The following is a 16912-nucleotide window of genomic DNA, read 5'->3' on the forward strand; positions in this document are numbered from 1 at the left end:
TCTAATAAAAGATTAATGAAAACAAAATCTAGTTTATTTGAATTTGCTGGAGTAGACTTTGTCATGTCACATCAGAAAAAAAACTGGTCATAATTCAACACTATGAAAGAGAAATGAATTATAATGATGTGAAGATGTTTGTAATACTAATTTTATTACAAGAAATTTGAAAATCTAGAGAAAAGGCATAATTTTATGTTACAAATTGATTCAAGGTAGAAGTATCTGAAGACATCAATTAATAAAGGAATAACATAGTTATAGATCTTTTCTCTTTGGATGTAGTTAATTTTACAGGTAACACCTGGAGGGGACAGATATCAGCTCATTATATTACACATTATTCTGTTAAAAATGCTGGAGCAGTGCCTCTCACACAGGCCACTCTTTCCCCTCCCATTCATAACAATTGATTGTTAAAAATATGGAGGTTTATAGGGCAGATTGTTGTTAAACCTACCATGTACAGGACAGCCCCCCACCTCACCGCAAAGAATTACCTGGCTGGAAATATCAACAATCCTGATCAGAATACCTGGGTCCAAGGTTTGTACAGTAAGAACAAATACTAAATATCAATCAAAGTATTTTTGATCTTTAACATTTTCACAGCTTTCATTTAGGTTTTTCACTGTTATTTTGTATAAGCTTTTGGGTTACTTTGAATATCATTTTTTGGAAGTTTTTTAGTCTTTGGTATCATTTGGTGTATATATTTGGGTATGTAATGCGTGTGTAAATGTGTAAGTATATTCCATTTAATCATATATATTTTTTCTTTGTGGTTTCTTATTTTTATGTCTGTCTTATAAGTATTCTCCACATACAAGATTAAACAAATTAATATCCTTCTTATAATTTGTTTTCTATGTAGATTTTAAAAGACTTGAGGTGTGCGGAGGGACGGAGGGAGAGAGAGAGAGGGATGAGAGTCTTAAGCAGGTTACACGCCCAGTGAACCTGCTGCAGGGCTTGATAACATAATCCTGAAATCATGACCTGAGCAGATATCAAGAGTCAGAAGCTTAACTGAGATACCCAGGTCCCCAGATTTTAAAAGGTTTTTGAGGGTTATGTGGCAAACAACTATATACCTACTACATAGTGTTAAGTTTTTTAGTAACTAGACGGAAATGAGACCGCCAAGGCAAGCGAGGGTCCAAGAACAGATTTTATTGCAGGCACCCTCGGGCGAGGTTCCACGACTCACGGGGAAAGAGAGTGAGTCGAGGAAGTCGCGCCAAGACAGGGTGGTAGGGGGTTTACATAACGTTGTAAGGCAGAACGGTTTCCTATTGGTTGGCTCATATGCAAAGGAAGGATTGCAATCCAACCAGTCAGAGTGACCCTCACTATGCAAAGGAAGGATTGCAATTCGACCAGTCAAAGGTGACTTCCTCCTCTGGGGTTTGAAGGGCATTGGGTTCGGTTGGGGAAGTCCAAAGGAGAGGTGTAAGGGTCTGCTCAAGCTGTCGTCCCAAGTGGAGGTGGTGACAGGAACCTCAGCCATTTTGGCGTATCCGCCATCTTGAGGAGTTTCTCTTCCCGCCTGGCCCCAACACATAGAATTAACATTCTAACAAATTTTCTTTCTCATTTTTCTTGGTCTGTTCTTCATTTTCACTTTTCTAGTTTCCCACCTCTCCCCCTGCTATTGGGCGCTCTATCTCAAATAAATAAAATCTTTAAAAAACATGAAAATCCTTTGAAACCTCCCTTTTCCTTAACTCCCCCAACTCCCAAGTATATAATCAGCCGCCCCTCACAACCTCGTAGCAGCTCTTTCTGCTCAAGGGTCCTCTCCCAGTGCTTTAACAAAACACCTTTTTTTTTTTTTTTGCAAAGACGTTGCAAGAGTTTTTTCTTGGTCCTCAGTTACCTCATCCCACCAAACCTCACCTATATTCTAAAACTACCTCACTCACAAGTGGTTTTTAGATCTTCAACGGCCATTCCTTTCTCCTCCAGGCGCCTCTTGGAGAAGGGTCCAACTGGGAAAGTGGAAGATTCACAAGACGGCAAGATTTTCTTGGGGCTCTAGATTGACCAAATTTGAAACTACCCAGCTCCAGCCCCTACCAACGGCCAACCACTACTCACACGCAGGGCCTTCCTGCCAACTCCCCGCATCACAGGGGCTAGTCTGGGAAGGAATCTGGCAGGGGCGCTGGAGGCAAAGGCGCCCCCCGCCCCCACCAGGTGCGGCAGATGGTCACCGACGCCCTCGGGGTCGACGGCGGCCGCACACACCTCCGTTAGCCTCCACCACCGCCCCTCGCCCTCCAAAAGCTCTCACCAGGTCGCCCTGCCCAGGATTTGGGAAGCCCCCGCTTTCCGTGTCCTCCGGGCGCAGTCGTGAACGACCCACACTGCCCTGCCGATCTGATGCGCTTGTGCCCCAGAACCTGTGCCCACAGAGGCCGAATTCTCCCGCCAACCCCTAAAGAAGCGCCCAAACCCCGGGGTAACAAGTTGCCAGGCGGAGCCTGAGAGAAACGGGGTGCGTCGCCCGCTCAGTGGCTCAGGACAGCGAGGCCCGTACCTGCAGGCCTGTACCAAGCCCACTCTCACGGGCGGCAGCTAACCTGGCAGTCCCGGATGGTCCCGGGAGAAGCGTCTTCCCGGGGAGCCCACTGCCGGGGCGCCAAGCGGCGCGGCGATTCACTCCGCAAACATCGGGGAACCGTTGCGCAGAGCTGTAGAAGCGCGGGGACTGCCGAGGGAGGCGCTGGGCACGCGCTGCGGGGATTCCCGGGAAGTGTCGCGCAGAGCCGTAAAGGCTGTGGTTCCGACGAGCGAGACGCCGGGTTCAGGCACACATTCCTTTGCCTCGTCGCGCAGCGCCGTGAAAGCGGCGGGAGGACGAGGGAAGCGCTCAGCTCGGGAGCTGGGACTCGGGAAGAGTCGCGCAGGTAAGAGCTGCCGGCCCCACAAGGCAGGTGGCCCCTCTGCCGCTTCGCGTCTGCCTGGTCGCCCCTGAGGAATTCTGAGTTTGCCCCAGCTCCGGGCCTTCTCGGTGGCGGTTAGTGCCGGGCTGATCGAGGATGTGGTGTTGGTGGGTGGAGCGGCTGCTTCCGCGAGCCGGGGAGGGGTCTAGCGGTGTTCGGGAACTTGGGCCATTAGGAATATGTGTTTGGCGATGAGATACCACCTCACACCAGTGAGAATAGGGAACATTAACAAGGCAGGAAACAACAAATGTTGGAGAGGATGTGGAGAAGGGGGAACCTCTTGCACTGTTGGTGGGAATGTGAACTGGTGCAGCCACTCTGGAAAACTGTGTGGAGGTTCCTCAAAGAGTTAAAAATAGATCTGCCCTACGACCCAGCAATTGCACTGCTGGGGATTTACCCCAAAGATTCAGATGCAATGAAACGCCGGGACACCTGCACCCCGATGTTTCTAGCAGCAATGGCCACGATAGCCAAACTGTGGAAGGAGCCTCGGTGTCCATCGAAAGATGAATGGATAAAGAAGCTGTGGTTTATGTATACAATGGAATGTTACTCAGCCATTAGAAACGACAAATACCCACCATTTGCTTCCACATGGATGGAACTGGAGGGTATTATGCTGAGTGAAGTAAGTCAATCGGAGAAGGACAAACAGTGTATGTTCTCATTCATTTGGGGAATATAAATAATAGTGAAAGGGAATATAAGGGAAGGGAGAAGAAACGTGTGGGAAATATCAGAAAGGGAGACAGAACATAAAGACTCCTAACTCTGGGAAACGAACTAGGGGTGGTGGAAGGGGAGGAGGGCGGGGGGGAGGGGTGAGTGGGTGACGGGCACTGAGGGGGACACTTGACGGGATGAGCGCTGGGTGTTATTCTATATGTTGGTAAATTGAACACCAATAAAAATTATTTTATTAAAAAAATATTAGCAAAGAGAAAAAAAAAAAAAGAATATGTGTTTGGGCCAGGATTGGGCTGTGTCTGCAGGTGAGACCGTTTGGGATGCTGAGTAGGAATCCACGAGGAGGGCAGCCTGGGTGGCTCAGCGGTTTAGCGCCGCCTTCGGCCCAGGGCATGATCCTGGAGACCCGGGATCAAGTCCCACGTCGGGATCCCTGCATGGAGCCTGCTTCTCCCTCTGCCTATGTCTCTGCCTCTCTCTGTGTGTCTCTCATGAATAAATAAATAAAATCTTAAGAAAAAGGAATCCACGAGGATACGGGGGGTGGAGAGAGTTGCTGTGACTCTGGCAGGTAAAGGAATCCAAGAGGATACGGGGGTGGAGAGAGGTGCTGTGACTCCGGCAGGTGGGTCAGGTGATGGGACAGGAGGTTCGTGAGTATACGAGAGCCATAAACCGCTGACGTTCCTCTTTGACCGGTCAAAGAAGCAGTATATTTCACATGTGGAGCTGCAGCAAGCATTTAAAGTAGATAAAAACACGTTTATTTCAGCATGTGTGCAAAATCCAAATTTGTTTTTAAAGAAAGAATATTTTGCCCCTATTAGGCCCCTATTTTGGCTAAAGCTGTGAGGGAATATGTTCACTCTCTTCTTTGATGGATATTTGGGGATTCCAAGGATTTGGCCTAAATTTGCCAGCTTTGGGCTAAAGTAAAGCAGTTAGGTTCACCAGGCAGTGTGTACAAAGAGCTCAGAGTTGAGGAAGATGGCGAGTGCCTAGGTCAGATAGTGTGCTCATTTTCCGAAGAGAAAACTGCTTCAAAATAGAGGCTGAACACAATCGGACATGTGGCTCGACCAGTTTACAGTTCACAGACCACTTAACACGTTTCTGTGAAGATTTGTTTTCCATTTATTTTCACCGTCATTATTCTTCACCTGATTATAAATAATAGAATCCAGTAGGATAGTTGGGGATAAAATTTTACTGATGACATTATTAAAACAATAGTTTAAGGATGTAATGGAAGTAAAGACCCCCTTTCCCGCTTTACAGTAGATACTAATAAGAATAGAAATAAACAACCTGAAATAAGACTTATTTTAGGAAAACTATGAACAGTGTAGCCTGAATGGCTCAGTGGTTGAGAGTCTGCCTTCAACTCAGGGCGTGATCCTGGAGTCAGGGAATGGGGCCCCTCATTGGGCTCCCCTTGGGAAACCTGCTTCTCCCTCTGCCTGTGTCTTTGCCTTTGTCTCTTTTTCTCTCATGAATAAATAAGTAAATAAATCTTAAAAAAAAAAAATGTGAACACTGCAGAAAAATGTAAACCTTAACTAGAAAGACACCCTAACTGTATGTAGGGAGAAACATCAGCTATCAGTTCACAGGACCAAAAAATAAATAAGGATCTAAAACAGCTAACATAAAGTAGATTTTATGCACAAATATTGATTTTAACACTGTGATAGGAAGATAATACCATCTTCTTAAGTGCATGTGAAACATTCATATAACTAATAATACACTTTTTTTTTTTTTTTTAACTTATTCATGAGAGACACAGGCAGAGGAGGAAGCAGGCTCCCTGTGGGGAGCCCAATGCAGGACTCCATCCCAGGACCCTGGGATCACGACCTAAGCCAAAGGCAGACACTGGGCCACCCTGGTGCCCCTAATAACATACATTTCAAAGAAAAAAGTAATTTCCAAAGAATAAGAGTACTCTTTTACCCAAACTAGAAATTAATTTTTCAAATGACATATACCTGGAATTTAAGAAGCTTCCAAAAATAAACTCATCCAAAGAAAAAAATGCAAAATGATATTGCAAATTTTATTTTATTTTTTATTTAAAAAAAATTTTTTTTTAAATTTATTTATTTATGATAGTCACACACACACAGAGAGAGAGAGAGAGGCAGAGACACCCAGGGATCCCGATATTGCAAATTTTAAAAGAAAATTGATAAAGCACAAAATGTCAAAAACTACAATACACACTTAAAGCAATTAAATTTTTATAGCCTTAAATTTTTTTTATAGCCTTAAATTTTTTTTTTTAAGATTTTATTTATTCATGAGAGACACAGAGAGAGAGGCAGAGACACAGGCAGAGGGAGAAGCAGGCTCCATGCAGGGAGCTCGATATGGGACCTGATCCCGGGACTCCCAAGATCGCGCCCTGGGCCAAAGGCAGGCGCTAAACAGCTGAGCCACCCAGGGATCCCCAAAATTCTTTTTTTTTTTTTAAGATTTTATATTTATTCATGACAGACACACAGAGAAAGAGAGGCAGAGACACAGGCAGAGGGAGAAGCAGGCTCCATGCAGGGAGCCCGATGTGGAAATTGATCCGGGGTCTCCAGGATCACACCCCAGGCTGAAGGTGGCGATAAACCGCTGGGCCACCGGGGCTGCCCATCCTTAAATTCTTAAGACAATAAGAAAGAGAACTAAGATTTCAGTTTAGGAGAAAAAAAACCCAACAAAGTAAACCAGAACAAAACAGAAGAGAATAAATTATATTATTAAATAAATTAATAAATTATAAAAGTAAATAGCAAAATTAATAAGGCTTAAAAGAGAAATGAAAAGTATATAAGTGAATAATAAGTAAAAAATGAAGTGCAATAAAAAATGAAGTGCAATAAAAACCAAAATAGTCCAACCACTCACCATAATTTAAGAAAAAAAATGAAGAAATGAAGAAAAATATAAGAAGTGACCAGGAGAAATAGCTGTGAAAGAGGAAGTTTTAACGGTAAACTACTTTCACAATTCTGTTTTTTAAAAAAGACTGATTTATATGAGGGAGAGAGAGTCCCAGGCAGTCTCTGCCCTGAACTGAACTGGAACTTGATCCCACCACCCCAGAAACATTACCTGAGCCAAAATCAAGAGTTGAAGGCTTAACTGACTCTTAACCCTCTTAACCCAGACATCTCTATTTTTACAATTTTGTGTAAAATAATAAAATGAGAGTAAAAATAAAGCTTTGATAAATTAGTAGATTCCTAGGAAAATCCATTTATCTAAAGTGACAAGTTATGGTGAAAAGCATAAATTTATAAACAGATTTTGTTAGAAGAAATGTAACCTCTTACCAAACAGCATCAGTCACAGAAAGTTTCACAGAATTCTACCAAGAAGATGGAAAAGCTTTAGCTTTTCCACATAAAATATTTGGGCCGGGGGATCCCTGGGTGGCGCAGCGGTTTGGTGCCTGCCTTGGGCCCAGGGCGCGATCCTGGAGACCCGGGATCGAATCCCACGTGGGGCTCCCGGTGCATGGAGCCTGCTTCTCCCTCTGACTGTGTCTCTGCCTTTCTCTCTCTCTGTGTGACTATCATAAGTAAAAAATAATAAAATAAATAAAATAAAATAAAATAAAATAAAATAAAATAAAATAAAATAAAATAAATAAAATAAAATAAAATATTTGGGCCAAAAGCTGAAGGAAAATATACAAAAAGAACTGTAGACAAATCTCAGTAATGAATATTGATTTAAAAAATTTAAATATTGGCAAAACCCAACAGTATATTAAAATAAAATCTCACCATGTTGAATTCATCCAGAAATGCCAGGACACCTCAATATTTGGAATTGAATTATCATAACTAATCATATACATAGATCTAAGGAAAAATGTCATAGAATTTCTCCTCGAAGCACTTGAAAAGATCTTTTACAAAGTCCAACATCCATTTCCTTTTTTTTTTTTGGTGGGGCTTGAACTCAAGACCCTGAGATCAAGACCTAAGCTGAGATCAAGAATCTGAGACCCAACAGAACCATCCAAGCGCCCCTCAACACCCATTTCTAACTTAAAAAAAAGATCACTGCAATAAGTATTGATATATCCCAGGCCTAAGACAATTAGGAATTAATGTAATTATGTAAAACAATAGAAACATTTTCTTAAGTTCAGAATCAAAGCAAGTATGTTATCTTTTTACTTTTGTCATTAGCCAGTGATATCAGTGAGAAAATAATGAGTTGTATAAATTTAGAAAGAAGTGAAACTATTTGCAGAAGAAATAAAATATATCTAAAAATTTCAACAGTCAATTAAAAAAATCCTGAGTGATGCATCAGGATTTTATTTTATTTTATTTTATTTATTTATTTTTTTGCATCAGGATTTTAAATACATAAAATTAATAGCCTTCATTTTATTTGAAACATATGTTATGACAATAAGGGAAATCTCAAGATATTTTTTGAAAAGAGAAAACACTTAAAACCAGAATGTGAAAATGTATAAGAAGAAAACTTAAATAGACTTTGTCAAATGCTGTTGTAAAGATACCACTTCTTTCCAAGTTGATATAGAACTTTAACATAATTCCCCAAACAAGCAAACAAGGTTTCATGTTGGAGATAAAAGCTGAATTTGCAAAAAATTTAACAATTAAAAAGCTGGAAATCTTGAAAAGGACAGACAAGTGAAGGAGGTTTTGCTAACAACATAGGCTAGATTCTAAATAATTGTAACATTATAGAGCTAGAGTATGAATAGACAAGGGGAATAAAGCATAAGTTCTAGAAATGGACTGAAGTATATTTGGACAGTGTATATGAACTATGCCATAAAAAATCACTGGGGAAAAGATGAATTCTTTAATATCATTGGGACAAGATAACCATTTTGATAAAGATAAAATTGAGTCCATACTTGACAACATAAACCAAAACAAATTCCAAGTATGTTAGAAATCTGAATGGCAGCCCGGGTGGCTCAGTGGTTTACCGCCGCCTTCAGCCCAGGGCCTGATCCTGGACACCCAGGATCGAGTCTCACGTCAGGCTCCCTGCATGGGGCCTGCTTCTCCCTCTGCCTGTGTCTCTACCTCTCTCTTTCTCTCTCCTCTCTGTATTCTCATGAATAAATTAAAATTTTTTTTAAATCTTAAAAAAAAAAGTCTAAATGGGAGAAACAGATCCATGCAATTACTAGGAGAAAAAGAGAATTCTTTCATAGCATGAGTATGGGTGAGGACCTTTTAGTAAGGGGCACCTCGTAGCTCAGTGGTTGACTGTCTACCTTAGGTTCAGGTCATGATTCCAGAGTCCTGGGATCGAGGGCCACATTGCACTTCCTGCAGGGAGCCCACTTCTCTCTGTCTTTCCCTCTCCTTCTTTGTCTCTCATGAATAAATAAATAAAATCTTTTAAAAATCTTTTAAAAGATAATTAAAAATGCAACTGATTAAAAAACACTATGGCAAAAATATAATCAGAATAAGATAATGAATTTGGAACAATATTTGCAATTTACTTCACAAAGGGCTAACACACTAATCTATAAAAAGTTTCTTAAAATTTTCATGTTTTATTTTTATTTTTTTAAAGATTTTATTTATTCATTCATGAGAGACAGAGAGAGAGAGAGAGGCAGAGACACACAGGCAGAGGGAGAGGCAGGCTCCATGAGGGGAGCCTGATGTGGGACTCAATCTTGGGACTCCAGGATCATGCCCTGGGCCGAAGGCAGGCGCTAAACCGCTGAGCCACCCAGGGATCCCTTCATTTGTTTTCTAATTGAATATTATTAACATATAGTTTTGTTTCAGGTGTACAATATTCAGTAATTCTATATATTACTCTGCTCATTATAATTGTCTCTTCATCTCCTTCACCTATTTGACCCATCTCTCCCCCCACGTCCTCTCTGGCAAACACCAGCTCTCTATATTTGAGTCTTTTTGCCTCTTTTGATTTCTTAAATTCACATAACAAAGTTATATGGTTTTTGTCTTTCTCTGAGTATATTTTATTTAGCTTTATACTTTTGGATCCATTCATGTTGCAGATGACAAGATTTTATTCTTTTTTATGGCTGAGTATTATTCCATTGTGTGTGTGTGTGTGTGTGTGTGTGTGTGTGTGTGTGTATGCCACATCATCTTTATCCATTCACCTATGAATTGACACTTGGGTTGTTTCCATATTTTGGTTATTGTAAATAATGCTACAGTAAACATAGGGGTACATATTTCTTTTTGGATTTGAGTTTTCATTTTCTTGGGGTAAATACCAGTAGTGGAATTACTGGATTATGTGATAGCTCTGTTTTTAACTTCTTGAGGAACCTCCATACTGTTTTCCATAGTGGCTACACCAATCTGCATTCCTACCAACAGTGCACAAGGGTTGCCTCTTCTCCACACCTTTCCAGCACTTGTTTCTATGTGATTTTAGCCATTCAGAAAGTTATGAGGTGATGTTGTAGTTTTGATTTGCATTTCTCTCATGAATGATGAGCATCTTTCATGTTCTGCTGGCCATCTGCATGTCTTCTTTGGGTAAATGTTTATGTCTTTTGGACTTTTTTAATTGGATTTTTTTATTGTTGTCTTTTTTGTGTTGAGTTGTATAAGTTCTTTATATATTGTGGATATTAGCCCCTTATCAGATATATTTTTGCAAGTATCTTCTCTCATTTAGTGGGTTGTCTAATTTTAGTTTTGTTGGTGGTTTCCTTCACTGAGCCAAAGTGCTTTTCATTTGGGTGTAGTCCAAGTACTTTAATTTTTATTTTGTTTCCCTTAGCAAAAGAGATATACTAGAAAAATCTTTCTATGACTGTTATCCAAGTGATTACTGTCTATGTTGTCTTCCAGGAATTTTATGGTTTCAGGCCTCATATTTAGGTCCCTACTCTATCTTAAGTTTAATTTTTTGTATGGTGTAAGAATGTGGTCCAGTTTCATTCTATTGTATGAAGCTGTCCCATTTTCCCAACACCATTTGTTGAAGAAGACTGTCCATTTTCCATTGTATATTCTTTTCTTCTATGTTGAAGATTAATTGACCGCATAATTGTGGGTTTATTTCTGGGTTCTTTATTCTGTTCCATTGATCTGTTTTTGTGCCAGTATCATTCTGATTTGATTACTACAGCTTTGTATATAACTTGAGGTCCAGAACAGTGATGCCCCCAGCTTTGCTTTTCTTTTTCAAAATTGCTTTGGTTATTTGGGGTCTTTTGTGGTTCCATACAAATTTTAGTATGGTTTGTTTAGCTTTGTGAAAAATGCTGTTCATGTTTTGATAGGGCTTGTATTAAACATGTAGATAACTTTGGGTGGTAGGGACATTTTATTTTTTATTTTTTAAAGATTTTATTTTATTTATTCATGCGAGGCAGAGAGAGAGAGAGAGAGAGAGAGAGAGAGAGAGAGAGAGAGGCAGAGACACAGGCAGAGGGAGAAGCAGGCTCCATGCAGGGAGCCCAACATGGGACTCGATCGCGGGTCTCCAGGATCATGCTCTGGGCTGAAGGCGGTGTTAAACCACTGGGCCACCAGGACTGCCTGTTAGGGACATTTTAAGAGTATTTGTTTTTCCAATTCATGGACATGAAATTCTTTTCATTTGTGTCATTTTCAATTCTTTTCATCAGTGTTTTATATTTTTAGAGTACAGATAGGTTAAGGTTATTTTTAGGTATTTTATTATTTTTAGTGCAATTGTAAATGGGATTGCTTTCTTAATTTCTCTTTCTGCTATTTCATTATTAAATGTATAGAAATGCAGCATTTCTGTATGTTGATTTTGTATCTGATGATTTTACTGAATTCGTTTATCAGTTCTAGCAGTTTTTTTGTGAAGTAATTTGGGTTTTCTATACATAATATGTCAGTTGCAAATAGTGACAGTTCTATTTCTTCCTTACCAGTCTGGATGCCTTTTATTTCTTGTCTGATTGCTGTGGCTAGGACTTCTAGTACTTTGTGGAATATGAGTTGTGAGAATGGACATCCTTGACTTGTTCCTGACCTTTGGGGGTGTTCTCAGTTTTTCAGCATTGTATATGTTAGCTGTTTTTAAAATATATATCTATTATTGAGATATGTGCTTTCTAAACCTATTTTGTTAAGTGTTTTTTTTTTTTAATTTTTATTTATTTATGATAGTCACAGAGAGAGAGAGAGAGGCAGAGACACAGGCAGAGGGAGAAGCAGGCTCCATGCACCGGGAGCCCGATGTGGGATTCGATCCCGGGTCTCCAGGATCGCGCCCTGGGCCAAAGGCAGGCGCCAAACCGCTGCGCCACCCAGGGATCCCATGTTAAGTGTTTTTTATCTTGAATGGGTTTTTTACTTCACCAGCTGCTTTTTTTGCATTTAATGTACTGGACATGATTTTTTTTTTTTTTTGGGTATAGTCATGATTTTTATTCTTTGTGTTGTATCACATTGATTGATTTGCAAATATTGAACCATCCTTGCATCCCAGGAATAAGTTCCACTTGATCATGGTGAATGACATTTTTGATGTATTCTTTGTTCCATTTGCTATTATTTTATTGAGGATTTTTGCATCTGTTGTCAAAGATATATCGCTTGTAGTGTTGTTTTTTTAAGTGTCTTCATCTAGTTTGGTATTAGGGTGATGATGGCCACATATAATGCACTTGGAAGCTTCTCTTTCCCTTTGTTTTTGGAATAGTTTGAGAAAATAGGTATTCTTTAAATGGTAGAATTTCCCCACGAAGCCATTTCTTCCTGGACTTTTGTTTGTTGGGAATTCTTTGATTACTGATTCAATTTCATTGCTAGTAATTGGTCTGTTCAAATTTTCTATTTCTTCCTGACTCAGTTTTGGGAGGTTATATATTTCGAGGAATTTATCCATTTATTTTGCATTGCTCAATTTGTTGGCATATATACTTTTTTGATAGTAGTCTCTTAGAATCCGTTGTATTTCTATGGTATTGGTTATTTTCCCTCTCTGGTTTAGTTTATTTGCCCTCCTTTTTTAAGTTCCTCCCCTTGTTGAGTCTGGCTAAAGGTTTATCAGTTTTGTTGTTTTCAAAGAACCAGGTCCTGGTTTCACTGATCTGTTGCTTTTCTATTTTGTTTATTTCTGTTCTTTTATTGTTTTCCTCCTTCTACTGGGTTTAGGCTCTGTACTTCTTTTTCTAGGTCTTTTAGGTATAAAGTTAGATTGTTGAGTTTTTTGTTTTGTTTTTGTTTTTGAGTTAGGTCTGTATTGCTATGATTTCTTAGAACAAGTTTTCCTGCATCCCAAAGATGCAGGACTCATTGTGTTTTTATTTTCATTTGTCTCCATGTATCGTTTTATTTCATCTTTGATAATCTTGGTTGACCCATTTATTGCTTAGTAGCTTGTTATTTAACTTCCATGTATATTTGTTCTTTCCATATATTTTCTTGTGGTTGATTTCTAGTTTCATAGCATTTTGGTTGGAAAAGATGCATGATACAATTTTAGTATTTTTGAATTTGTTGAGACATGTTTTGTGGCCTGACATGACTATTCAAGGGTCTGTTCTCTGTGCACTTAGGGGAGGGGGGGAATGTATTCTAGCTTAGTATGGAATGTTCTGTATATATCTGTTAGATCTGTCTAGTGTGTCATTCAAACCCATTCTTTCTTGTTGATTTTTTTTTTAAGATTTTATTTATTCATGAGAAACAGAGAGAGAGAGAGAGAGAGGGAGAGGCAGAGGCACAGGCAGAGGGAGAAGCAAGCTCCATGCAGGGAGCCTGACGTGAAACTCGATCCTGGGTCTCCAGGATCAGGCCCTGGGCTGAAGGTGGCGTTAAACCACTGAGCCACCCGGGCTGCCTTGATTTTCTGTTTCTATGATCTATTCATTAATGTAAGTGGAGTGTTATAGTTCCCTACTATTTCTGTATTACTATCAATTTTTTGCTTTATGTTTGTTAATAGTTGCTCTATGTATTTGGGTGCTCCTGTTGGATGCATAAATATTTATTGTTACAGCTTCTTGTGGGGTTGTTCCCTTTATGATTGTGTAGCATCCTCTTTTTTTTTTATTAAAAGATATATTTACTTATTTTAGAGAAAGAGTACACACGTGTGTGAGGGGTGGTGGGGGTGGGGAAGAGAATCTTCAAGAAGACTCTCCACTGAGTGTGGAGCCTGAAATGGGGCTCAATCCCAGGACCTCGAGATCATGACCTGAACCAAAATCAAGATTCTGCATCTCAACCAACTGAACCACCCAGGCACTCCTCTTTGTTTCTTGTCTTTATTTTAAAGTATATTTTGTCTATAGAAGTATTGCTATCTCAGCTTTCTTTTAGCTTTTGTTTGCATGAAAATTGCTTTTTCATCCCTTCACTTTCAACATATATTTGTCTCTGCTTCTGAAATGAGTCTCTTTTTTTTTTTTAAGATTTTATTTATTTATGAGACACACAGAGAGAGACAGAGACAGAGACAGAGAGACAGAGGCAGAGACACAGGCAGAGGGAGAAGCAGGCTCCATGCAGGGAGCTTGACGTGGGACTTGATCCCAGGTCTCCAGGATCACGCCCTGGGCCAAAGGCAAGCGCTCAACTGCTGAGCCACCCAGGGATGAAATGAGTCTCTTGTCGGCAAGTATAGATTTGTCTTGCTATTTTTTATCCATTCTGTAACCCCATGTCTTGAATGTTTAGTTTCTTTACATTCCAAGTAATTACTGATTGGTATGTACTTATTGCCATTTTGTTACTTGCTTTATGGTTGTTTTAGTAATTCTTCTATTGCTCTTTTCTCATGGTTTGCTTTCTTTAGTGATATACTTGGGATTCCTTTTTCTTTATTTTTTGCATATGAATTACAAGTTTTTGATTTGTGGTTACCATTATAGTTGTATACATGACATATTCTGCACATAGCAGTCTCTATTAAGTTGATGGTTGCCTAAATTTGAATTCTAAAAGCACTAAATTTTTACTTCTCTTTCTCCCATGTTTCAGGTATATAGTGTCATACCTTGCATCTTTTTGTGAATCCCTTGACTGATTTTTATAGATATGCTGAATTTTATTGCTTTTGTGCTTCTTAATTTTCTTCCTCCTGCTTATGGTCTTTCCTTTCCCACTCACATAGTCCCCTTTAATATGTCTTGTAAGGCTAGTTTAGTGGCAATGAATTCTTTTAATATGTTTGTCTAGTAAATTCTTAATCTTTCCTATCCTTAATGGCAGACTTGGCATTAAGTCACTGTGAAGTGGTGCTGGCTTCTATTGGGGTTGTTTGCACACTGCCATGCTTGTGGCGCTGCTTTGAATGGACTCTGGTAACGATATTTTGGAGGCTGGGAATCTGCAGAACATGGGGGTAGGGTGCAGTGCCCTTAAAGTCTCTGCCAGTCTGCTGTGTGAGGCGAACTGCAGCCACCTAGGAAGCCCGTGGAGGCGGAGATGGAAGGGGTGAGTCCACAGAAGGACACGGGCCAGCCTGCACTGTTAGGAAGCTAGAGGGTATTCAACTGCGCTGGGTCCCATAGATGTCCCTGTATCTACGCTGTGGGTTTGGATGTTGGATGACACTCACCAGCTCCTTTGCTCTTGAAGACATCTTCCAAAGATTCCTGCCCCTCAAGCACCCACTCTGAGATTAGTAAATCTTCCTGTATTCTCCAGGCATTTTTGGAACTGCTGAGTCTGTGCTGTATCTCAGTGGGGTTGTTTGTTGTGTTTTTTTTTTTTTAACACTTTATTTATTCATTCATGAGAGACACACACACAGGCAGAGACACAAGCAGAGGGAGAAACAGGCTCCACGCAGGGAACCCGACGTGGGACTCAATCCCGGGTCTCCAGGATCAGGCCCTGGGCTGAAGGCAGCGCTAAACCCCTGAGCCACCCAGGCTGCCCAGTTGTGCTGTCTCTTTAAGGGCAGAGATTCAGTTTACTTTTACTGTCCTGCTCTCCCAGAGCCTAGGTCACTGATTCTTAAAATTTTAGATGCTAAGGCCCACTGGTTGAAAGAACTTGCTAAATCAGGCCCCCTTGGTCTTTTGAGTCAAATGGTAAGAGGATTTGTCGTCTTTGGGCAGGTTCTCATGTCTGAGGTGCCTGGAGGGAGCATCTGCTTTATTCCTCTCTCTACGCCCTTGGCACCCTTCTGTGGACAGTCCTATGGGTCTGTTTGGCTCTAGACCGCAAGTCCACCTTCCTGCCCTCCTCAATGTGATCTCTTCTCTACATTTAGCTGTGGAGCGCCTATTCTGTCAGGCTTCAGTCACTTTCCGGGTTATTTACACTAATGCAGGTATTACCTAGTTGCATGCATGGGGCGAGGTGAGCCCAGGATCCTCCAATTCCACCATCTTCCCAGAAGTCGTGAAATGCAGATTTTTTATTGCTTTTGTATTATGCAACTTTACCAACCTTTTTAGTTCCAATAGTTTTTTCCATAGTCTGTAGAGTTTTCTGTATTAAGATCATATCACCTGTATAGAGACAGTTTTACTTCTTGTTTTCTAATTTGGATGCCTTTTTTTCTTACCTGATTTTTTGGCTCAGATTTTCAGTATTATGCTCAATAGTGAGTGGCAAGAGTGCCACTATAATTTGAGAGTTTTTTTAAATCACCGAAGGATGTTGAATTTTGGCCAGTGTTCTTTCTGCATCTATTAAAATGATGAGAGTTATAGACTTTCTTCTAGTAATGTATCACAGTGGTTGATTTGCGTATGTTGAAACTTCTTTGTATCCCAGTGATAAATATCACTTGATCATGGTGAATTGTCCTTTTATTTTTTTAAGATTTTTACTTGAGAGAGAGAACACGGTGGGGGGGGGGGGGGAGGGCAGACGGAAGGGGAGAAAACAGACTCCCTTCTGCTTTACATGGACTTTTTATGAAATGATCTTGTAAATGTATTTTAAGATTTCTTAACATTTTCTTCTTTCTAGCTTACTTTTTATAAGACTGCAGTATGTAGTAGATGTAACAGACAAAATATGTGTTGACTTATTGAAAAGGCTTCTGGTTAAGAGTAGGCTATTAGTAGTTCAGTTTTTGGTCAGCAAGTTACAAGTGGATTTTCGACTTCATGGGGGGGGGGGGTACTTTTATCCCAACATTGTTCAGTTGTACTTAATGCCCAGTAGAAAAGTTAGGGGAAAACGATAGCTACCAAAAAATGGGGCAGGACTGTGGAAGATCCAGCTCCTTTAGAAATGCAGACCTGGGTCACAGGAGAGGTGCTGGCAAGGACCAGAAGCACATATATGTGTAACAGGTATTGTTGAGGTGCCAGTTATTGTCTT

General features: G+C 40.3%; 1 long non-coding RNA gene across 2 annotated transcripts in view; it reads left to right on the top strand.

Moving 5' to 3' along the window:
- Positions 1 to 2779: 2779 nt before the first annotated feature.
- LOC118350747 (uncharacterized) overlaps positions 2780 to 16912 on the top strand; it is a 78939-nt gene continuing 64806 nt past the window's right edge. For both annotated transcript variants that reach the window (XR_004805131.2, XR_007401877.1), the window contains exon 1: positions 2780 to 2912. This is a non-coding gene — a long non-coding RNA (uncharacterized LOC118350747). The remainder of the gene's footprint in view (positions 2913 to 16912) is intronic.

The sequence above is a fragment of the Canis lupus genome, chromosome 1 (genome assembly GCF_003254725.2).
Source record: "Canis lupus dingo isolate Sandy chromosome 1, ASM325472v2, whole genome shotgun sequence".
NCBI classification, from domain to species: Eukaryota; Metazoa; Chordata; class Mammalia; order Carnivora; family Canidae; genus Canis; species Canis lupus.